Below are 26625 nucleotides of genomic sequence, written 5' to 3'. Positions count from 1 at the left end.
TGTTGGTGACGAACCTCAAGATGCAGAGAAGGCGGCAGGCATTGTGCGACAAAACATGATATAATTTAAGACTATAGCAAAAAAACAAACAAAAGGTGACAAACAAAAGGCGGGCACAAGGCGGAGAACAAACTTGGCTATGAACTAAAATAGCACAAAGGCTAACTGTCGACAAGAAACAAAAACACTTACCGTATTTTCCGCACCATAAGGCGCCCCGTGTTATTAGCCGCACGTTTAATGAACGGCATATTTCAAAACTTTGTTTACCTATTAGCCGCCCCGTGCTATTAGCCGCACCTACGCTACGCTAAAGGGAATGTCAACAAAACAGTCAGATAGGTCAGTCAAACTTTAATAATATATTACAAACCAGCGTTCTAACAACTCTGTTCACTCCCAAAATGTAATGTGCAAATGTGCAATCACAAAAATAGTAACACTCAAAATAGTGCAGAGCAATAGCAACATCAATAACTCAACGTTGCTCATACGTTAGTGTCACGCAACACACAAAACAAACATTTAAAGCTCACTTTCTGAAGTTATTACTCATCCACAAATCCCTCGAATTATTCTTCTTCGGTGTGCTTCACTTGTTTTTTGACACCATCGATGATGTGGACGCGCATGCAGTCATAGATCAACAGGGACGGCGCTGCGTGAAAAAAGTCACCCGGTGTCTTCGCGTAAACGTCTATCAACCACTCGCTCATCTTTTCTTCATCCATCCATCCCTTCGAGTTAGCTTTTATGATGACGCCGGCTGGAAAGTTCTCTTTTGGCAAGGTCTTCCTTTTGAATATCACCGTGGGCGGAAGTTTCTGGCCGTTAGCATGGCAAGCTAGAACCACAGTAGGACGACTTCTCATTCCCTGTGGTGCGAATATTCACCGTACGTGTTCCCGTTGTATCCACAGTGCGGTTCACATGAATATCAAAAGTCAGTGGAACCTTGTACGCGTGTCTCTTAGTAGGAGACATTTTGTTGTCTTTACAGAAACACACAAATGAAATTAAATATCCGCGAGCTTCTTCTTCTACGGGGGCGGGTGCTCACCTTGGCGGTTGCTTACAGTAGAAGAAGAAGCGCTTCCTCTTCTATGGGGGCGGTTGCTTACTGTAGAAGAAAAAGCGCTTCCTCTTTTACGGGGAAAAAAGATGGCGGCTGTTTACCGTAGTTGCGAGACCTAAACCTTATGAAAATAAATATGAATATTAATCCATATATAAGGCGCACCAGGTTATTAGCCGCACTGTCTGCTTTTGACAAAAATTGTGGTTTTTAGGTGCGGCTTATGGTGCGGAAAATACGGTACTGTGACACGAAGGAATTATGACATGAGCAGAGTGAACAAAAGTAGACAGAGCTACAACGACAAGTATTATGACAGGTAGTAGTGACAATAATCCAGCACTGACTGGAGAGGAAGGCAGGTTCAAATAGCAGCTGGCTGATTGACACCAGGTGTGGCCAGGTGCCAATCAGCCACAGCTGAGGGGACAAAGCACTCAGGGAGATAATCAGGAAATAACCAAAATAAGAGTGCTGACAGGAAACAAAGACAGGAAAAACCAAAACATAACTGAACTGTCAGTGACAAACCTGACATAAGTGTCGATATTAGCTATAATAGCCTACTATCAAAATGATTATGTGTCGCAGGCTGACCAAAATCTTCGTTGACAGAAATGTTGAAATGTAATATTTATTCTACACATTTTTACAACATTAGAAACCATTAGTAAATCAGAGGCTACTCAGAAGGTGAGATAACTCCTGGAAATGACTGGCTTTTAATGGCCAAAGGTATAGATGTGTGTGTCCAAGTTAAAAGAAACGGCATATAATAGATTTATTACAATCTTTGCAAGCTTTGTAACAATTGCTGAGGTCTGGAACAACATGGCACACAACTTTCAGAAATGCAGCCGATATTACACACAGATAATGTGTCATGAGACATGGAAAACTACATTGAATACAAAGAGGATTTTTTCATTATTTTCTTGTCATGTATTCATTTATTTCAGGCAATGACAAAGAAGTACAAGTTGACAAAACATAATAATATAAATTAATATAGTGCATTATTGTCCAGTTTTGCCTAAAAGGGAGTGGGAAGAAGATAATTTATTTAATCCCACCCCCAGTTCTCCATTCAGTGATTATTCACATGAGTTTCACTCTTACTTTGTTCAAGGATTATAATACAGATGTTGTATCATAGTGGCATTACCACAGGTAACAATAACTATTACACTGTAACAATAACTTGTATCAACAATGTAGGAATAATGAATATACCAACAATGGTAATAGACAACATAGCAATAATGGTAATAGACAACATAGCAATAATGGTAAGGAAACATTAAGCACATGTTAACACTTTGAGACAGAGTATAGCAGCAGGTCAAATTAAAGACCCTCATCTCTATATTTGAACCTGACCTCATGTTTGTATAATAGTTTAAATCGATTAATAGTTTGGCATTGCTTGTGTTGTAAGTCCAGTTTGTTCCAGAGTTGTATACAGACACACAAAAACGTTTACGAGTGGTTTGAGCTCTCTGTAATAAGAAATATCCAAAGCCTCTCAAGTTATGAGCCTGCACTCGTCTTGTAAAAAAACGTTGTAGATTAGGTGGCAATAATTTGTTAAATGCTTTATACAAGATTATTAATGTATTATATTTAACAAAGTCATCAAATTTGAGCAACTTTGATTGCATAAACAGATTATGAGTATGTTCTAAATAACCAATAAATAACCAATAATATGATCAGAGGATGAATTGTCTTTTGGTAAGTATTCCCCCATACTTCAACACAGTATGTAAGGTATGGGATAAAAGTAAAAGATATTAAATGAGCTGAAATATACCTACAAATGAGGCATAATGATTCAATGTGTACATACAGCTAGCCTAAATAGCATGTTAGCATTGATTAGCTTGCAGTCATGCACTGACCAAATATGCCTGATTAGCACTCCAACAAGTCAATAACACCAACAAAGCTCACCTTTGTGCATTCACGCACAGTACAAAACATTTGGTGGACAAAATGAGACAAAGGAGGAGTGGAAGATTTTGCATGTAAACAAACTGTTGCGTCACAGTCCACACTATGGTGAGTTCAACAACCGCCGAAATCAGTAAGACAAAACCCTGTTCACCAAATACTGTCATCAGTGAAGCATACACACAAACATATCAAACTGAGCTTTCTAACAATTGGGAAGGTTTGTTCATGTTTGTCCTCAAACAAAAAAACATACTAAAATAAAAAGAAAAATTTCCCCCATCTTTTTCCATTTTCAATCCTTTTTTAAAAATGCTCCAGGGAGCCACTAGGGCGGCACTAAAGAGCCACTTGCGGGTTGCTGACCCCTGCTTTAGAGCATCGGTCTTCAACAGAGGGGCCGAGACCCTTGGGGGTCCGCACAGTTACTGCAGGGGGGGGGCATGAAATGTTTGGTTGATTAAACTTTTCTTTCAATATTTTTTATTTTCCTCACACAATTCCTTCTTTAAATAAGTGCTCTCAAATGGTATAGTTTTCAATCAGATTAAGCACACTTTTAAATTTGAAATAAATATGATTACTCACTTGCATAATTCAAAGACTGCAATATTTTGACACAAATGCAATTTTATTGTCGGAATGTCATACAAGAAATGTAAAACAAAAAAAACTTTATCTGATTAATGTGCGGTAATGCATGATTATTGCAATAATATTTTGAGATTAATCGCATGAGTTAACACATTTTTTTTGACAGCCCTTCTTAAACCACACATTGAGTCAACACACTACTTAAACACACTCATTGTACCTTGTAGGTTTGAAATAAAAACCTGACTATTATAAAATTATACACATGTTAGCATATAAGATTGCTATCACTTAGCGCTGGCCGATCAGTTTGCGCGTGTACCTACGTTCTCTAGCTCTGCTAGCATTAGCATCCCTAGCTCCAACAGTGTGGGTAATCAGTTTAGTCATGCTGTATCGCTGCTTTCCAAACTTTAAAATTGGCCATTCTTTTATCCAACTGACCATTCTTTAAAAAATGAATCCAAATGTTAACCACAGTTTACATTTAATATTCGGGGGTACATTGTTTGTAAAAGTCTTTCGGTGCAGCCTGCCATGTTGCTATGTTTTGTTGTCAGTTGTAAACGAGATCATTACTCTCGTATGACGTCACAACAGAAGTCTCACAAGATTAGAGCAGCCATATTTTGTAGCAGAGCGCCAATCAACCGATTCATAACTTTCCAACCGGACATCGACCTATCCATACTAGATATAGATCGACCCAAAGGCTCGCCAAATGATGCATACTTTATCTCTAAAGTTAAAATCGGTTTTCGATTTGTACAAATACATTTTTACACCCCTAGTTATTACTTTAAGTATTGTAATGTTTACGCAACTGTTTGATTATAACATGCATCTTAGTTGTAGTTTTCACTAAAAAAATGTGGATGTGTTGAAATCGCCATGTAAAATTGCTAATGCTAATCAGTAGCATGTCAATAGCAAAGCCAATGGAAATTAGCATCAAACTAGCACATTGTTTGAAAAGAGGAGCCTCACTTAACTTACGTTGGAGCATTTTTTGAGTAGATTTCTATGTTGGCATTGGACATTATTGTCTGCTCTCAGTGCTGCTGGAGTGTGAAAAGCCGTCTGAGTCAGGCATGACGTCACGTGCAACCCAGATACCGAAACATGGCAATGTAAATTACGTGAATCGCATTGGATATCCATCCCTACACGGCAAAAACTGAAATCTAAGTAAGATTAAATATCTCAAATAAGGGTGATATTTGCTTATTTTCTGTCTGATTAGATAATTATTCTCACAAAGCAGATTTTATGTTAGAGTGTTTTACTTGTTTTAAGGGTTTTGGTCCTAAATGATCTCAGTAAGATATTACAGCTTGTTGCTGAGATTTTAGGACCTATATTGAGTAAAACATGCTTGGAACTAGAATATCAACTGTTGCAAAGCTGTGTCATCAACACTCACAAGTATAAAACTACTTTTTTAAAGTAATAATTTCTTATTTCAAGCATGAAAAAATCATGACTTTGACACAATTGTGTCTCATAATTAAAACAGATGACAGCCAAATGGACTTTGCTGTTTTATTTTCAATGAAACAATAGAACATACGTTCTCATATAGTAGTACAGTTGTTATTAGTGAGAATATACTTATTTTAAGGTATTTTTGGGTTCATTGAGGTTAGCTAATTTTACTTGTTTTGGAAAGTCTTGACAAGCCAAATTTTCTTGTTCTATTGGCAGATAATTTTGCTTAGTTCAAATAAAATACCCCTAATTTTTGTATTTTTTTTCCTTGTTTTTGAACACTGACTTTTTGCAGTGTACATGGTAGTAATATTGTTGGTCAGGGGCTGCATGAGTGCTTCCGGCATTGGGGCAGCTGCGGTTTATTGAGGGAACCGCAGCTTTCATTGTGCATGAATTCCAACATGCACAATGACATTTGGCTGAGGAAGAAGAGCAGGTGGCTCAGGTGCCCGCCCTCGACTGCCACACTGCAAAAAGTAAGGGATCAAAAACAAGAAAAAAACATTAAAAAATGAGGTGTATTTTATTAGAACTAAGCACAATTATCTGCCAATAGAACAAGAACATTTGGCTTGTCAAGACTTTCCAAAACAAATAAAATTAGCTCACTTCAATGATCCCAAAAATACTTAAAATAAGTATATTCTCACTAATAACAAGTGCACTTTTCTTGGTAGCAAAAAAAAAAGAGACCTTTTTGCTCAATATGTTGAAAAATATTCTTCAATTAAGTAAATGCTAGTGCCATTATCTTGACATAATGATAGGCGCTCGGCATCATGATTTTTTTTTTTCATGCTTGAAGTAAGAAATTATTACTTTAAAGAAGTAGTTTTATACTTGTGAGTGTTTGCAACAGTTGATATTCTAGTTTCAAGCATGTTTTACTCAATATAGGTAATAAAATCTCAGCAACAAGCTGTAATATCTTACTGAGATCATTTAGGACCAAAACACTTAAAACAAGTAAAACACTCTAACATAAAATCTGCTTAGTGAGAAGAAGTATCTTATCAGACAGAAAATAAGCAAATATCACCCTTATTTGAGATATTTAATCTTACTTAGATTTCAGTTTTTGCAGTCCACCCAACTGGACCCTACAGTGTCCTGGGCCTGCCCAGTGGGTAGTAGGACCCAGGACACGCTGGAGAGGGATTATGTCTCACAGCTCAATGTCCCCAATCAGGAAGTGGAAGAGATGGTTTGACACGGGAAGTCTGGACTTCCTTACTGAGACTGCTATGCGGAATAAAATGATCCTCCTCCTTGGAAACTTGGCCGCATTGCATTTTTCCAACACGGTAATGTGCCCAAACGTACATCCTGACACGGAACGTTATGTGGAACCAAACATTTTCCTGAAGTTCACACCAGTGCATTTCAACAAATTTTGACAATGAGGTACATAGTGTGTTATTTTCGATATATAATGGATAAAAGTTGACTTTTGATGTCTTAGTCTCGCTACATTTTTCTTCATCTCGTCGTTCCCCGCTGTGCCTCGACGTCTCCTTGCGTCGTTTCATCTTTTTTCCCTCCTTCCTCTTCTGCTGTCATGATAACAAGCAGGCATAAACTTCCTGTAACCGGCCCAAAAATATTTTTTTCCACATGCGAAAGGTGCCAAACTTTTCATTTGATTGAAGTACATGTGTGCCCTAATGGGAATCACCATGATGCAATAAGTGATCGTAGAAAAATGAGGACGTATTATTGGTCAGTAACTTGTGGACAATTAGTTGTGCCCCTGCTGTAGGTCGTGAGTTCAAACCCCGGCCGAGTCATACCAAAGACTATAAAGATGGGACCCGTTACCTCCCTGCTTGGCACTCAGCATCCAGGGTTGGAATTGGGGGTTAAATCACCAAAAATTATTCCCGGGCGTGGCCACCACTGCTGCTCACTGCTCCCCTCACCTCCCACACCTAGTGTGTGTGTGACAATCATTGGTACTTTAACTTTAACATTTAGCTTGTTGGCAGACATATTTTTTATTTACCATTCTCGCCCAAATTGTTCTCACATGTGCTTGTCAGTGCCCTAAAAGTGTGTACCAACTTGTGTGGTGATTTGGCAGAAAAACACACACAAGTTTCAGTGGGTGTTTTTGTGGAGTACATTGTGGGGAAAAAATGTCAGTCAATGTGATTTACAGCAGTGGTCCCCAACCACCGGACCACACAAGAAATAAAAAATGTTATTAAATCAACATAAAAAACACAGTATATACATTATATATCAATATAGATCAATACAGTCTGCAGGGATACAGTCCGTAAGCACGCATGATTGTATTTCTTTATGAAAAAATAAAATAAAATCACCCCCCGCCCCGGTCCGTGGGACAAATTTTCAAGCGTTGACCGGTCCGCAGCTACAAAAAGGTTGGGGACCACTGATTTACAGCACCACCAGGTGGTGTATTTTTCAGAAATATAATAGTACAAGCAACACAGCATAGGTGAATGTTTTGACACATTTTCAGAGAAGTTCAGTTCAGTTCACTCAATTACAGCACGTCCGAAAAGGAGTAGGAAGAAGCAGAGCTTATTTATTCATACCCCTTTTCATACTATAGCAATTTTATCCAATTTCCTTGTTTTCTGTAAGAGAACAGTGAACAAATAAATAATAAATAAATAGTATACCATAGTAAGCAAGCAAATATTAAATACATAATTAATCTTTGTCACAATAAAAAAGAGTTTGTCACAAAGTGTGGGTGTTGGTGACGAACCCCAAGATGCAGAGATGGTAGGCTTGGTGCAGGAAAACATGATTTAACGTTTAAAATGTAAGAAAAAACACAAACCAGGAACCAGGAACGGGCAAACTGGAAACAGGAACCAGTAGTGATGGGTCCGGCAACACCGATACATCGGCGCATGCGTCGAGCTCATAGAGCAAAACCCTGTGTCGGTGCGCGTACCGCAGGAGTGTCAAACTCAAATACAGAGTGGGCCAAAATTTCAAACTGAACAAAGCCGCGGGCCAAGGTTGAACAAATTAACCTTTTGGTAGGGACCCAAACAAGTTTTGCATTGATTATTGAACAAGCAAGGCTTATATAACTTTATAGTGACATGCAAAATCCAGTTTCAAATAATAATAATAATTCAAAAATATCAATGGCATATCAAATAAAATTTAAATAAAAATTGAATGCCTCTTTTCTATTTGCAGCCTTTTGAGGTAAATATCAAAACAAACTTTTTACATGGGCTAATAATAAATTTGAAAATAAAATAACAATAATGAATGAATCAAACATTCAAGCCTTGAAGTAGCAAGAGAAAGTGCATGAATAAAACGGTAATTATTGCTCAGTTTGCTACACTGATTTGCTTTAACACTGAATATGGAACAAGCAACGCTTATACAACTTAATAGTGCAAAATCGACTTTCAAAAAACAAACGAAAAAACATCAATGGTATATTAAATAATATTTAAATAAAAAATTGAATGCCTCTTTTCTATTTGCAGCTTTCTGAGGTAAATATCAACATTAACTTTTTCCACATGCTAATACATTTGAAAATAAAATAACAATGAATAAACCAACCATTCAGGCCTTTTTACTGCTCAGTTTGCAACACACTGATCTAATCTGATTTTCTGGGATGCTAGTTCATTAATGTCGGGGCTAAGGTGGGCGGGGTTTGGGGGGCGGGTTTTGGTGGTAGCGGGGGGGGGGGAGGTGTATATTGTAGCGTCCCGGAAGAGTTAGTGCTGCAAGGGGTTCTGGGTATTTGTTCTGTTGTGTTGTGTCATGGTGCGGATGTTCTCCCGAAATGTGTTTGTCATTCTTGTTTGGTGTGGTTTCACAGTGTGGCGCATATTTGTAACAGTGTTAAAGTTGTTTATGCGTCCACCCTCAGTGTGACCTATATGGTTGTTGATCAAGTATGCCTTGCATTCACTTATGTGTGTGTAGAAGCCGCATATATCATGTGACAGGGGCCGGCACGCTGTTTGTATGGAGGAAAAGCAGACGTGACGACAGGTTGTAGAGGACGCTAAAGGCAGTGCCTTTAAGGCACTCCCCAATATTGTTGTCCGGGTGGAAATCGGGAGAAATTCGGGAGAATGGTTGCCCCTGGAGACTTTCGAGAGGGGCACTAAAAATCGGGATGGTTGGCAAGTATGAGTATTAGCGGTCAATGCGGTGTTACAGCGGCACCGCCACTGTATAATACCGGCAGGCCAGATCTAATGTTAATTTGGTATTGCCTCAAGGGCCAAATTCCGCGGGCCAGAGTTTGACACCCATGGCGTACCGCTTTCAGAAAGTCACGTGACCGAGACTGAGCTGTTTCGGTCACGTGATCGATACGCGAACTGTGTCGCACTGACGCCTGCTCTGTGCCCTGTGAGCGGGTCTTTTCTACAGTCGGAGAAATATTAACTAAGAAGAGAAATCGTCTAAAATTTAATACGTTGCAAAAACTGTTTTTTTTTTAAAAAAAATGTGTAAAAAAATAAAAAAAATAAATTCCCAGGCCACAAGCATCCTCATTCACAACACATTCTCTTAGATTTCCATGTTATGATACATGTTCACATTATTTGACTGTATCTAAAAAAGATAAAAATATATTTTTATTTAAATGAAGATATGAAATAATCCTAAATGAAATACAATGACTTGGTTCATATTATTGTATATACTAGGTCAGGGGTCGGCAACCTTTACCACTCAAAGAGCCATTTCGGCAAGTTTCACAAATTAAAGAAAGTAATGGGAGCCACAAAAAAAATTTTTAAATGAAAAACACCGCATACAAAGCTTAAATGCTTTGTGCTATGTTAACCAGGGGTCTCCGACACACGCACCGGCACGCACTTTAATGTGGAAATTTGATGTTAGTGCAGCCCGCGAGTTTTGAATGAATGGCGCTTGATAGCGTCATACTTGCCAATCTTCTCATTTTTCCCGGGAGACTCCCGAATATCAGAGCGTGATGACACTGCATTTGGCGCCCTCTACAGTCTGCCCTAACAGTGTACCTGCTCGACCACACGTAGAATGCAGTTTCAGCTTGCTCACGTAAGTGACAGCAAGGCGTACTACCTCAGCAGCCACACATCTTACACTGACGGTACCAATACCCAGAATCCCATGCAGCCCTAACTCTTCCGCTCAACCAACGCACGGAGAGGGGGGGGTTGATGTGTGGGGGGATTTGGTGGTAGCGGGGTGTATAATGTAGACCGGAAGAGTTAGGGCTGCATGGGATTCTGGGTAATGGTTGTGTTGTGTTTATGTTGTGTTACGGTGGGATGTTCTCCAGAAATGTGTTTTTCATTCTTTTTTGGTGTGGGTTCACAGTGTGGCGCATATTTGTAACGTAACAATGTGTAAGCTGTGTGGCTGATGACTAAGTATGCTTTGCTGTCTCCTGTGTGTGCAAGTAATAACAACATGCAACATGTGGCTGGACTGACACACTGTATGTAAATGCTATAGAGGACAATTACTGCAGTGCAATTAGGGCACGCCCTTTATTTAGTAATTAGAGTGTAAATAGGATTATTTTTTCCCTGGGAGTAATCTATGAGGGACACTGAGATCCATAAATCTCCTGGGAAAATCGGGGGGGTCGGCATGTATGTAGCTGAGCCGCATCAGAGTGGTCAAGGAGCCGCATGCGGCTCCGGAGCCGCGGGTTGCCGACCCCTGTACTAGGTCATAAAATCAGTGTCAGTTGAGTCGCTCCATAGGTTGCCTGTAGTGATTTTTAATGTCCAGCAGATGTCAGTATTTAGTGACACAGTATCAATACAGTTTTGCAATGTGTCGAAACGCTTCATGACGCCTCATCAACCCATCACTAGGAACCAGCAAACAGGAACTAGGAACCAAAAGACAGCAAGCTGCAAACAGCTACAGGATGCAGGTTACAGCAGTGGTCCCCAACGATTGGTACCGGGCCGCACAAGAAATTTAAAAAAAATATATATATATATATAATTTTTTTATTAAATCAACATAAAAAACACAATATATACATTATATATCAATATAGATCAATACAGTCTGCAGGGATACAGTCCGTAAGCACACATGATTGTATTTCTTTATAAAAAATAAAATAAAATAAAAAACTCCGGTCCGTGGGACAAATTTTCAAGCGTTGACCGGTCCGCAGCTACAAAAAGGTTGGGGACCACTGGGTTACAGCTTACAGGTAGTAGCTTACAGCTACAACGACAATACTCCAGCACTGACTGGAGGGCAAAGCAGGTCTAAATAGCAGCCGGCTGATTGACACCAGGTGCCAGTCAGCCGCAGCTGAGGGGAAACAGCGCTCAGGGAGAAAAGCAGGAAACTGAACCAAAATAAGAGCGCTGACAGGAAATCAGAACAAACAGAGGAAAAAACAAAACATAACTAAACTGTCAGTGACAAACCTGACAGAGTTAGCTTATTAAAAATAATCCATAGTTAGGGAGGAGTACCGTTCACATTTGAACTGTTACGACTGGTACCTGGGAACCGATACCGGTACTCAACGGTACCACTTTTCGGTAATTGCGTGTGTGTTTATAAATATTCAATGTTTTACATGCAGTAGAATTGCACGATATAAACAATATAAATAGAAATTATATACATTTAGCGTCCGACAGCCTGATTTTGGACGCTGGCGGGCCGTATCTGGCCCACGGGCCGTAGTTTGGCCACCCCTGTAATATAGTATTGGATTATTATTTGTATTGGCCAGTAGTCAAGGCTCTGATATTGGTATCATAAGCGAAAAGTGTCATGTCTGTGATCATGTTTTGTTTTGTTTAGTTATGTTTTGCTTGGTTTTTGGACACTTTAGTTCCTGTTTTCACTCCCTTGCTTTGTCACCATAGCAACCATTAGTTTCACCTGGTTCACATCCTCATGTCACGCACCTGTCTCACGTTTTCACATTTTGAGTCACGCACCTGCTGTCACTAATCATGTCACTATTATTTAAGCTTCCAGTTGCCAGGCCGTCTTGCTGGCGACATCTGTCAAGACTTGGACTTTGGCGTGATTTTTTGTCCCGTGGTGCAAATGATTTGGACCATACGTGGCGTGAAGGTGGGTACATGATTTAATAATGACTACAAAAAGGAATAAACAAAAAGCGCGCACAAGGCTGAAGTACAAAAACTTGGCTGATGAAACAAAACTTGCACCAAAGGCAGAAACTATGAGCAATGAAACAAAAACACTAACTGTGGCATTAATAAACAAAACTTACTTGCGCTGACGTGAAGCACGGACTACGAAACGAGCAGCGTGAACTAAGCATGAAACCGTAAACATGGCATGAAGCAGAGTGATGTCACCAGCAAGACAGCCTGGCAACTGGAAGCTTAAATAATAGTGACATGATTAGTGACAGCAGGTGCGTGACTCAAAAATGTGAAAACGTGAGACAGGTGCGTGACATGAGGATGTGAACCAGGTGAAACTAATGGTTGCTATGGTGACAAAGCAAGGGAGTGAAAACAGGAACTAAAGTGTCCAAAAACCAAGCAAAACATAACTAAACAAAACATGGTCACAGACATGACAAAAAGGTTGTATCGAGGCACTCATAATTATCCGCTATGCTAGAATGTAAAAGTAGCAAAACAACGCGTTACAGCAGAAAGTAGCAAAACAACGGGTAATGGTAAATAACGCAAGATGTTACCGCATAGGTTGGCAGCCAAAGCAGGTGCTACCATAAACTGTCATGCACTGTTTTAAAAAGGTTGTATTGTAATTTATGTGACGTATGGGCATGACAAGAGGTCATAGCTAGGGCGGTTTAGCTCGGTTGGTAGAGTGGCCGTGCCAGCAACTTGAGGGTTGCAGGTTCGATCCCCGCTTCCGCCATCCTAGTCACTGCCGTTGTGTCCTTGGGCAAGACACTTTACCCACCTGCTCCCAGTGCCACCCACACTGGTTTAAATGTAACTTAGATATTGGGTTCCACTATGTAAAGCGCTTTGAGTCACTAGAGAAAAAGCGCTATATAAATATAATTCACTTCACTACCGCTCATCACTCACATACAATTGTGAAAAGATTAGGACACCCCACTGTTGTGCTTTAAGACAACGTCCTAATTCAATGGCGATATGTTTCAGGTCATTGGTTGACTTCCAAGTTGCTCTAATTTGCACAACTATAAACAGCAGCAGGACTGTTTTCTATTTAGGATAGTCTTTCTTTTCATAGTGGAATCTAATTGATCTGATTAGTTTTTTGTGTTTTTTAAGAGCAGAGTTAATGAGGATCCCCACAAATAAACGGATTTGTGACTTTCTACACCTCAGTGAAAAACACTCAAGATAAACTAAATCAAGCCGGTAGAGATTGGATGTTTTTTGTGAGGTCCTCGATCGCCACTGCTGGGCTCGGCTTGAGCTCTGGCGGAGCGCTGAGAAGACGATCAAACTTGACTATTAGAGGAGGTGAAAGTCGTAATAAGGTCTCTGTAGGTCAGGGGTGTCCAAAGTGCGGCCCGGGGGCCATTTGCGGCCCGCAGCTAATTGTTTACCGGCCCGCCACACATTCTGCAAAAATTGCAAAATTGATAATATTGCAAAAATGTTAAAAAACATTTTTAAAAAGTGGAATGAGGTGAAATCTAACAAGAAAAAGTTGCAATGTTGACACAAAGCTGCCATGCAGGCTGTTTTTTTTTTCTTTTGTCTTTATTTCTCTTTTTTTTGCCATTGCTAAAAAAAAAAAAAGACGAAAAATCTATGTTATAATGAATTATTACTTAAAAAATATCACTTTAAAATGTTTTATGTGGAAAAAAATATTGCATATATCGTGTGGTTGCCATATAAAAACATCAAAGTTTTATTTGACAAAAGAGCATAAAACAAACAAAATAATAGTTCAAACATAAAATCGACAGATATATCTGAAGTTGATCTCGTAATTTAAGTGTTAAAAGTAAAAAAAAACTAATACAAATGTATCACTTTATGAGTGGGGCACCTTTTGGATCCCAAATATATTTAGTAGGATTTTAATTAACTTTTCACTGTGATTACTCAAAAATATTAAAGAATTAAAATCAATGGTGTCCTGCATTATTGATCTTTTAAGGCTCTAATTACTAAATACTGCATATTTCAGTTTTACTATAAAAAACAAAGTTGTCTTTGACAGATTTTTTTTTTTTACTTTATATCAACCTCAAGTTGATATAGAGATTTACTGTAAGCGTTTTATTTTTAACAGTTTAATGACTGAGACCCGTTATGGTCCCCGGGAGCCCTAAAGGTTAAAAAAAAAAATCCATATATTTTGTTATGGTTTGAAAATGAAAAATATCAAAATGGCCCCCGCATGCTTAACTTTTTCCGTGTGTGGCCCTCAGTGGAAAAAGTTTGGACACCCCTGATTGTAGGTGAACCTGCAGACGGATCATTATTGTTACAGAAGGGAGCACGAGGGAGGCTTCCTGCCTGACAATCTGGTTCAATTTTATTTCCTTTTGAAGTACAAAAAAATGTACCGTATTTCCCGCACTATAAGGCGCACCGGATTATAAGGTGCACCTTCAATGAATGGCCTATTTTAAAACTTTGTTCATATATAAGGCACACCGCATTATAAGGCGCATAGAATAGACGCTACAGTAGAGGCTGGGGTTACGTTATGCATCCATGAGATGGCGCTGCGCTAAAGGGAATGTCAACAAAACAAATAGTGATTGTACTGACACTTCTACTTGCTGCTCTCTGTTCAACAAAGTAAGCGTGTCTCTTAATAGGAGCCATTTTTGGGTCTTTACATAAAGTTTAGGTCTTGCAACTACGGTAAGCAGCCGCCGACTTCATTTTTTCAAAATGAAGTCGGCCATTGTGAGGCCATCTAGTAGGTCTTGCTGACAACAACTCGTGATCTGATTGACTATCGCAACTGTCTATCAACTGTATGTCCCCATTCACTTACAGTGAATGGGGAAGCATTGTTGATTCTGAAGGCTTCTGGCAGATTTGGCACAGCATGGCAACATAAGCTAGCTGAATTCTGATTGGATACAAACTCAAACTAAAAACAACAGCACTGGAACGAGCATAAAATGACATGAAAAGAATATGAATAACTTTAGATATTTAGGGAAAGTAAATTAAAAAATAATTATCTTTAATTTTGATCATGATTTCTGGTTCTGTTAGGCCAGCAGAGAAGGCCTTGCTGGCCTTGACGGCACACCACTGCAGTCATTTTTGTGTTTATTTAGAATTTGGCACATTTCTTTTGGCAATGGGAGCAAAAGAACAAGTCAGGGTTAATAGTTCATATGCACATTCAAATTCCTCATTTCAACCCACTTATTGCTCTAATCTTTGGCAGTTCTCCAGGAATTTTTTTCCCCCAAAACCTTCAATCAGCCCAGTTCTGTCACAGCTTTCAGTTTTATAACTCCCCTAAAACCGAGTCAAATACCTAAAACAAAATACGTTTTGTTTTTGTTTTTTTCCCCCCCACTCTCCTCCAGTTTTCCCTCAACTGTAGACGCAGTTTCATTTCGTTTTTTCCTGCTGAATGTCTCTGACAGCTGTTGTGGGGTTCCTGTCAGAGACACAAAGTACATTTCTTTTTTCCTCCCCACAGTCACACCAACAAGACGAGAATAAACAGAGAAGGTAGAGCGGAGGTGCGATCCGCTCCAGAGAGTCGGCAGAATTCAGGCGCTTGGAAAGGTTAAACATTCTGACTTTGAATTTTTTCCACCTTTTTTTTTGTCCGCCAAGTGCCTTTGTGCTTCTCTCAATAATAACACTTGCCCAGATGATGTTCACCTGAAAAGCTATAACGCCTTTTTGCAGAAAGCCAATTACGTTTGATTGACCGTGACCGAGATTGGCAGGCGCACAGCTCTATTGGCTCTCTGCTCATGGTATTGGTCGAAGGAGCCGGTAGGAGAGGCAAACCACAGTGGCCTCCTTCAGACAGGCAATTTGGGAGGCGCCGTTGTCTGGTTTAATTACACCAAAAAACTGGCAGAAGGTCGAGAATGTATCCACTTTTGCACAGACCCCAGTGTGTGCTTTGACCCAGCAAGGCGACAACCGAAGATCGAACTGCGAGCAGTACTTTGTATTAGTGTTGTCCCGATACCAATATTTTGGTACCAGTACCAAAATGTATTTCGGTACCTTTCGGTACTTTTTTAAATAAACGGGACCACAAAAAATGTCATTATTGGCTTTATTTTAACAAAAAATCTTACGGTACATTAAACATATGTTTCTTCTTGCAAGTTTGTCCTTAAATAAAATAGTGAACATACTAGACAACTTGTCTTTTATTAGTAAGTAAGCAAACAAAGGCTCCTAATTTAGCTGCTGACATATGCAGTAACATATTGTGTCATTTATCATTCTATTATTTTGTCAAAATTATTAAGGACAAGGGGTAGAAAATGAATTATTCATCTACTTGTTCATTTACTGTTAATATTGTCCTGGGCATAACGTTAAAGTGCATCCGGCAGTAGAGGCTCCTCTATGGGGTCTTGCATACTTGCCAACCTTGAGACCTCCGATTCCGGGAGGTGGGGGGTGGGGTGGGGCATGGGGGCGGGGGTGTGGTTGGGGGCGGGGGGCGTGGTCGGGGGCGTGGTTAAGAGGGGAGGAGTATATTTACAGCTAGAATTCACCAACTCGAGTATTTCATATATGAAATACTCGAGTTGTACTTGACGGCCGTAACCACTTCATGGCTTCACAATAGTTATGGAGTACAAAACTAGACGTTGAGTAATCGCTCGACATACATCACGGACAATAACTTATATTCTGCTTTGCCAGTCCAAATGCATTCGCTGTTTTCCATAGTACTCCCTCGTCCACGGGAGCCCGCATTCTCGTTGTCTCCCCTTCGACAAATGGACAAAGTTTTTTCGCTAAGAAGAATCACAGCTGACCCGGACATTCGAAAGTTCTCTTGCTGAACCTGTGGCACAACACAGGTGTTGACAAACATATCCCACCAGATTGACGCTCTTCCAGGCCTTATCCAAAACCGTCGCTCAACATTGCTATGTTGCCGTCTGAGATGTGTTGTATCCCAAATAGCTGCAATCGCCCGTTTCCTTCTCTTAAGGTATTCATGTGTGATTTCCACAAGCGTCTGTTATGAAGCTGGGTGTTGCGCGTTCTTTCTGACGTCACTTCCTGTGTGGGGCCCAATCTTCCTGGCGTCCCTTCCTCTCCGAACTCAGTTGGTAAACGATCGATGAGTCCATACAAAGCTAAGAGCCGGAGATTCAAGAAATACACGGCGCACTTACTCGTCGTGTAAACAATTATCCAAGAAGGGGAACTTTAAACGATGGGTTAGTGTGGCTAACACACTAACCCATCGGCTAAATAATTATTTGTTTAAGGAGTTATCCGGCTTAATGTAGACATAGGCTCAGAGTGTCTTCATGGTGATGCCCAGTACAGTACACGCAAAATCCTTATTTAAATAAGGCGGTCTTCACAAATGCACATGCAGTGTTAGTAGATCACACCCAACACACCCACTAATAGTACATGCTAGTGTTGTAACGATACCAATATTTTGCTACCGTTACTAAAATTATTTTGCTACTTTTCGGTACTTTTCTAAATAAAGGGGACCACAAAAAATTGCATTATTGGCTTTATTTTAACAAAAAATATTTGGGTACATTAAACATGTGTTTATTATTGCAGTTAAGTCCTTAAATAAAATAGTGAACGTACAAGACAACTTGTCTTTTAGTAGCAAGTAAGCAAACAAAGGCTCCTAATTAGTCTGCTGACATATGCAGTAACATATTGTCATTTATAATAATAATATATTTTATTTGTAAAAAGCTGTTTATATTGAGTAAACAATCTCAAAGTGCTACAGTCTATTAAAAATAAATACATAAATACATAAATACATAAAAAAATAAAATAAAGAAAAAAATAAAAACTAGGACAGCCAAATAGCTATAACTAGTATGCATATATCTAAAAAAAAGGCTTTTTTAAAAAGAAGGGCTTTTAAGCCTTTTTTAAAAGCATCCACAGTCTGTGGTGCCCTCAGGTGGTCAGGGAGAGCGTTCCACAGACTGGGAGCGGCGGAGCAGAGAGCCCGGTCTCCCATTGTTCGTAGCTTTGTCCTCCGAGGTTGGAGGAGGTTAGCCTGTCCGGAGCGGAGGTGTCGTGTGGAGGATTTGGGGGTGAGTAGTTCTTTGAGGTAGAGGGGGGCATTTCCATGGAGGCACTGGTGGGTTAGCAGGGAGACTTTGAATTCAATCCTGAGTGGAACAGGAAGCCAGTGAAGGGATTTGAGAATTGGTGTGATGTGGTCATATTTCCGCACTCTCATCAGGATCCTAGCAGCACTATTCTGTAAGTACTGCAGCTAGATTTATCATTCTTTTATTTTGTCAACATTATTAAGGACAAGTGGTAGAACATTTATTATTAATCTACTTGTTCATTTACTATTAATATCTGCTTACTTTCTTTTGTAACATGTTCTGTCTACACTTCTGTTAAAATGTAATAATCACTTATACCTCTTTTGTTTGATACTTTACATTAGTTTTGGATGATACCACAAATGTGGGTATCAATTCGATACCAAGTACATTGGTCATATTCAAAGTCCTCATGTGTCCAGTGACATATTTCCTGAGTTTATAAGCATAATATACATTATAAAAAAACGAAAGAAGATGTTGTGATGCCAAAAAATATTGACGTAATCATAGTAGTATCGACTAGATACGTGCCTGTACTTGATATCATTACAGTGGATGTCAGGTGTAGATCCCCCAATGGCGTTTGTTTACATTTTGATGCCGGTGAGCTACGGTGTGTAGTGAAGCATGTTTAGCTATTCCTCGTCCTGCAGGGATGATACTTGTAAGAAACGTACTTTATTTGTCGCCATGGAGACGAGGATTAGTGATTTAGAAGTAGCTAAAACACTGCCGATGGCGGATGGACGTTAGTCGCTAGCTAGCTGTCTTAAAGCACCTCTTCCTGAGGGCGTTTCAGTGTTATAACTTCACCTTTATCCTTAGTTTTTAAGCCAAAATGCGTCCGTTCTCCCTTTTCTGTCTACACACTGTGTCTTCTTGTAAGCACTCTGTGATTGTGCGCTGCCGAACATGCTCGTCTGTTCGTAAACCAGCAATGTCACGACGTGACGACGACGGGGGCACGGGACCGGTACGTTTCAGAGACTGTATCGTACCGAAAATGAGTAATTAGTATCGCAGTACTTTACTAATACCGGTATACCGTACAACCCTAGTACACGGATCTTGGTAAATCAGGCCCTAAGTGTTCTCCAACATGGAGGTCGGCTTTTGCAAACAGGAGGCTCGATGGGGCTGAGCCAATCAGCTGTCAGGACAGACAACACAGTGCTTCATGATTGGGCGATTGGCAGTCGTGTGCCATGTGTGATGCCAGGATGTCTTCCAAAATATCGGGGACGCCAACAATATATCGGTGTGCATTAAAACGTCAACATTTCTTTCCCCTTCAATGTGCTGTTTTTTTTTTTCTTCTTCTTCAGAACAGCACAGGTGATGTTTTGAAGGCAGAGTTAACGGAGTGAGAGAGGCAGTGAAAATAAGATGTGTGAAGATTCAGTGACTTACTGGATATATTTCTAGTTTGTAGCCTCACTTTCGCATTGTGGAATCTTCACCAGGTTTGTTGAGTCGGTGTTATTTTGCCGTCGTGATCTGCACCGCGGGACAGATCCGCTGATTTCCGCCGCTCTCAGCTTGATTTGATGGGCGAACGCCGTCTTCTGCCTCTTCACCTGCTGCACATTTGTCATCTGGAAAAGGCACTCGGTGGCTACCTACCTCCTGCCAAGGCTGCGCAATCACCTTAAATCAGTCATTTCAAGCAAGGTGTTAGCGTGCATCTGCTGCTGGATGAGCTTCAAATGATGGACGCAATGAGAGGCAATCAGCGCAAATTGTCGCCGGAGTTATTTTTAGGACAGTGTGCAAAAAATGCCAAAGATTGCCAGTTTTACCTACAAACCCCATTTCCATATGAGTTGGGAAATTGTGTTAGATGTCAATATAAACGGAATACAATGATTTGCAAATCATTTTCAGTGATTCCCATAAACTGCCAAGATACCTGTGGCGATGGGGGCGTGGCTATGGGTGTGGTCCCCATGACATCATTGAGCGATTTGCATAATTTACTGCAATGATTTGATTTTCTCTAAAAAGGCTAAAAAAATGTACACTTACTAATTAATAATAACAGTTTTGTTTTAAACGTCCATCCATCCATCCATCCATCCACTTTACAATATAATTACAACACTTTATGTACATATTTATATACAGATTTGAACAATAAGTTATTCACTGAAATATATTTATTAATTGTGGTTCTTTCAAAAAATATATCTTATAAAATATAAAAGCTAAAATGTCTCAAAGCTCTGCCCCTTAATAATTTAACTTTAGCCTACTACTACAACCATATTATTTACCAGCAACATAAAGTGAAACAGAGGCAGAGGTGTCCTGCCACAGTCAGTAACAAATAAACAGAAAACAGTAGTGGTGGTAGATAGACACAGAGCTTCATCAAACATCTGATCCACTGAACAAAGAGCTCCAAAAATCTTGAACTTTAGACTGCCATCAGTTTTACTCCCTACACTTAACCATGTGTTTCCTACTGCCTGCAGACTGTGCACCCTTTGTTATATACACATGTTGTGTTTCTAATATAAATACATTTAATAAAGTCAAATACAGATAAGGCAACAAGAGAAGTATCCTACACTTCTCTTTTGTAAAGTAAATCTGAACAGCCGATATGGACATCTACATCAACTATATGATTTGCGTGAGAAGCTGGAGAGGACAACAAAACAAATAAAATTAATAATATTTTTTTATTTTATTTATTTATTTATTTTTAATTTTTTTTTTTTTTTTTTTTAATTTTATTTGTAGCGGACGTAATTCTTTCTTGGCGGGGCGCCACAAATAAATGAATGTGGCTGATTTTCAACCCATATTCAATTAAATGCACTACAAAGACAAGATATTTGATGTTCAAACACATACACTTTTTTTTTTTTTGCAAATAATAATTAACTTAGAATTTCATGGCTGCAACACGTGCCAAAGTAGTTGGGAAAGGGCATGTTCACCACTGTGTTACATGGCCTTTCCTTTTAACAACACTCAGTAAACATTTGGGAACTGAGGAGACACATTTTTTAAGCTTCTCAGGTGGAATTCTTTCCCATTCTTGCTTGATGTACAGCTTAAGTTGTTCAACAGTCCGGGGGTCTCTGTTGTGGTATTTTAGGCTTGCTGAAATAAGCAGGGGCGTCCATGGTAACGTTGCTTGGATGCCAACATATGTGGCTCCAAAACCTGTATGTACATTTCAGCATTAATGGCGGCTCCACAGATGTGTAATTTACCCATGTCTTGGGCACTAATACATCCCCATACCATCACAGATGCTGGCTTTTCAACTTTGCGCCTATAACAATCCGGATGGTTCTTTTCCTCTTTGGTCCAGAGGACACAACGTCCACAGTTTCCAAAAACAATTTGAAATGTGGACTCGTCAGACCACAGAACACTTTTCCACTTTGTAACAGTCCATCTTAGATGAGCTCAGGCCCAGCGAAGCCGACGGCGTTTCTGGGTGTTGTTGATAAACGGTTTTCGCCTTGCATAGGAGAGTTTTAACTTGCACTTACAGATGTAGCGACCAACTGTAGTTACTGACAGTGGGTTTCTGAAGTGTTCCTTAGCCCATGTGGGGATATCCTTTACACACTGATGTCGCTTGTTGATGCAGTACAGCCTGAGGGATCGCAGGTCACGGGCTTAGCTGCTTACGTGCAGTGATTTCTCCAGATTCTCTGAACCCTTTGATGATATTACGAACCGTAGGTGGTGAAATCCCTAAATTCCTTGCAATAGCTGGTTGAGAAAGGTTTTTCTTAAACTGTTCAACAATTTGCTCACGCATTTGTTGACAAAGTGGTGACCCTCGCCCCATCCTTGTTTGTGAATGACTGAGCATTTCATGGAATCTACTTTTATACCCAACCATGGCACCCACCTGTTCCCAATTTGCCAGTTCACCTGTGGGATGTTCCAAATAAGTGTTTGATTAGCATTCCTCAACTTTATCAGTATTTATTGCCACCTTTCCCAACTTCTTTGTCACGTGTTGCTGGCATCAAATTCTAAAGTTAATGATTATTTGCACACAGAAAAATGTTTATCAGTTTGAACATCAAATATGTTGTCTTTGTAGCATATTCAACTGAATATGGGTTGAAAATGATTTGCAAATCATTGTATTCCGTTTATATTTACATCTAACACAATTTCCCAACTCATATGGAAGCGGGGTTTGTAATGTACACACACAAAATCAAGATGGTTTCATTGCATATTGTTACACTATCACATCCAGCACCATTAATATGGATAAATGTCAAAGTGTTGGATCTCATCTCTTAATAATATCACAACGGGAGAGAGGGACAGAAAAGACATGTATGCTTTTCTTATGATCTTTGGCTTGCAAACAGGAATAGCTGACAAAAATGAGCCACACAACCAGACAGCAAATGAGTATTATGAATATTTTAAAGAGAATTTGCAATACGCATGAGACACACTCTGCAGCAATATACAGAGTGATGCAACGGGGAAATGGAATATCTTCTGGTTCATAACCCCTCAACGGTGCTACTAACATGCAAAAAGAATATGATGTTCAAGCACAGACTAAAGAACATGAAGGCACGTTTCTGTTAATCATAATTTTGATGCGTTCTGCTTTTTTGAAAGGATCTTTTTACTAGGGCTGTGAATCTTTGGGTGTCCCACGATTCGATTCAATATCGATTCTTGGGTTCACGATTCGATTCAAAATCGATTTTTTTTTTTCGATTCAACGCGATTCTCGATTCAAAAACGATATTTTCCCGATTCAAAAGGATTCTCTATTCATTCAACACATAGGATTTCAGCAGGATCTACCCCAGTCTGCTGACATGCAAGCAGAGTAGTATATTTTTGTAAAAAGCTTTTATAATTGTAAAGGACAATGTTTTATCAACTGATTGCAATAATGTAAATTTGTTTTAACTATTAAATGAACCAAAAATATGACATATTTTATCTTTGTGAAAATATTGGACACAGTGTGTTGTCAAGCTTATGAGATGCGATGCAAGTGTAAGCCACTGTGACACTATTGTTCATTTTTTTATTTTTTTTTATAAATGTCTAATGATAATGTCAATGAGGGATTTTTAATCACTGCTATGTTGAAATTGTAACTAATATTGATACTGTTGTTGATAATATTCATTTTTGTTTCACTACTATTGGTTTGTTCTGTGTCGTGTTTGTGTCTCCTCTCAATTGCTCTGTTTATTGCAGTTCTGAGTGTTGGATTGCATTGTTATGGTATTGCTGTGTATTGTTTTGTTGGATTGATTAATTAAAAAAAAAAATTAAAAATCGATTTTTTAAAAATGAGAATTGATTCTGAATTGCACAACGTGAGAATGGCGATTCGAATTCAAATCGATTTTTTTCCACACCCCTACTTTTTACTACTTAACTGCTACTAACTAGTACTGACATGTCATGAGACGTTTACTCACATATATATATATATATATATATATGTGTATATATATATATATATATATATATATATATATATATATATATATATATATATATATATATATATATATATATATATATATATACAAAAGGTGATAATTTTTTCAAATCATGCATTTTTACTGTGTTTTTTGTGGTATTTTTTGGGGGACAAATACACCACATGGGGTGAAAAATATGTCTTTTGTTATAATATGGCATACTTGCCAACCTTGAGACCTCCGAATTCGGGAGATGGGGGGTGTGGGGCTGGGGGGTGTTGGGGGGGTGGTTGGGGGGGGGGGGGGGTTTGAGGTGCAGGCAACATACCCCTTCCCCTTCGAGCTTTTCTGGATGAAATAAAAACTATTTTTTTCAATCATTTTGTAACTTGCAAGCGTATTTCTTCTACTTACTCGTCGTCGCTATGTCTCTTCTTCTTTCTTCTGCTTCGTCTCCTTCTTGTTGTGTGTGCATTTGGGCACTGAGCTCCAAAAGCCGTAGATGTTATTGTAGCGTCCCGGAAGAGTTAGTGTTGCAAGGGATTCTGGGTATTTGTTCTGTTGTGTTTATGTTGTGTTACGGTGCGGATGTTCTCCCGAAATGTGTTTGTCATTCTTGTTTGGTGTGGGTTCACAGTGTGGCGCATATTTGTAACAGTGTTAAAGTTGTTTATACGACCACCGTCAGTGTGACCTGTATGGCTGTTGACCAAGTATGCCTTACGTTATTACTAAACCAGTTAAAAGGTCATACAAGGTGTCAGCATTTCTTGACATCTTCAAGTAAAGACCATTGTTAAACCCGTCCAACGCTACATTATTATTGTGACAGGGCCGGTACGCTGTTTATATGGAGGAAAAGCGGACGCCTGGACAGCATGCGGCTGTTAAGGGGTGAAGGTTTCAGGTGAGAGAGGACGTTAAAGGCAGTGTCTTTAAAATTGTTGTCCGGGTGCAAATCGGGAGAATGGTTGCCCCAGGAGATTTTCGGGAGGGGCACTGAAATTCGGGAGTGTTGGCAAGTATGTAATAGGGTTTCTGTAGGAGGACAAACACGACACAAACCTTCCTAATTGTTAGAAAGCCCACTGTTTAATATGTTTGTGTGTATGCTTCACTGATGAGGGTAATTGGCGAGCGCCGTTTTGGCCTACTAATTTCAGCGGCCCTTAAACTCGGGCGGCATAGCTCGGTTGGTAGCGTGGCCGTGCCAGCAACTTGAGGGTTCCAGGTTCAATTCCCGCTTCCGCCATCCTAGTCACTGCCGTTGTGTCCTTGGGCAAGACACTTTACCCACCTGCTCCCAGTGCCACCCACACTGGTTTAAATGTAACTTATATATTGGGTTTCACTATGTAAAAGCGCTTTGAGTCACTAGAGAAAAGCGCTATATAAATATGATTCACTTCACTAACTCACCATTGTGTGGACTGTGACTCAACAGTTTGTGTACATCAGGGGTGTCCAAAGCGCGGCCCGGGGGCCATTTGCGGCCCGCAGTTAATTGTTTACCGGCCCGCCACACATTCTGCAAAAATTGCAAAATTGATAATATTGCAAAAAATTTAAAAAACATTTTAAAAAAGTGGAATGAGGTGAAATCTAACAAGAAAAAGTTGCAATGTTGACACAAAGCTGCCATGCAGGCTGTTTTTTTTTCTTTTGTCTTAGTTTATTTTTCTTTTCTTTTTTTGCCATTGCTAAAAAAAAAAAAAAACACTAAAAATCTATATTATAATGAATTATTACTTAAAAAATATCACTTTAAAATGTTTTATGTGGAAAAAATATTGCATATATTGTGTGGTTGCCATATAAAAACATCAAAGTTTTATTTGACAAAAGAGCATAAAACAAACTAAATAATAGTTCAAACGTAAAATCGACAGATATATCTGAAGTTGATCTCGTAATTTAAGTGTTAAAAGTTAAAAAAAACAACTAATACAAATGTATCACTTTATGAGTGGGGCACCTTTTGGATCCCAAATATATTTAGTAGGATTTTATTTAACTTTTCACTGTGATTACTCAAAAATATTAAAGACTTAAAATCAATGGTGTCCTGCATTATTGATCTTTTGAGGCTCTAATTACTAAATACTGCATATTTCAGTTTTACTATAAAAAACAAAGTTGTCTTTGACAGAAAAACTTTTTTTTTTTACTTTATAAATAAATGATAAATGGGTTATACTTGTATAGCACTTTTCTACCTTCAAGGTACTCAAAGTGCTTTGACAGTATTTCCACGTTCACCCATTCACACACACATTCACACACTGATGGCGGGAGCTGCCATGCAAGGCGCTAACCAGCAGTCATCAGGAGCAAGGGTGAAGTGTCTTGCCCAAGGACACAACGGACATGACTAGGATGGTAGAAGGTGGGGATTGAACCCAAGTAACCAGCAACCCTCCGATTGCTAGCACGGCCACTCTACCAACTTCGCCACGCCGCCCCCCCCTATATCAATCTCAAGTTGATATAGAGATTTACTGTAAGCGTTAAATTAAAAAAAATAATAATTTGACTTGTTTTTAACAGTTTAATGACTGAGACCCTTTATAGTCCCGGGAGCCCTGAAGGTTACAACAAAAAAAAAATCCATATATTTTGTTAAGGTTTGAAAATGAAAAATATCAAAATGGCCCCCGCACGCTTAAATTTTTCCATGTACGGCCCTCAGTGGAAAAAGTTTGGACACCCCTGGTTTACATGTACAACTTTCTCCAACACAATATGTTACTGCATATGTCAGCAGACTAATTAGGAGCCTTTGTTTGCTTACTTACTACTAAAACACAAGTTGTCTTGTATGTTCACTATTTTATTTA

The sequence above is a fragment of the Entelurus aequoreus genome, linkage group LG03 (genome assembly GCF_033978785.1).
Source record: "Entelurus aequoreus isolate RoL-2023_Sb linkage group LG03, RoL_Eaeq_v1.1, whole genome shotgun sequence".
NCBI classification, from domain to species: domain Eukaryota; kingdom Metazoa; phylum Chordata; class Actinopteri; order Syngnathiformes; family Syngnathidae; genus Entelurus; species Entelurus aequoreus.
The sequence above is the reverse complement of the archived record's forward strand: the minus strand, read 5'-3'. Positions refer to the sequence as shown.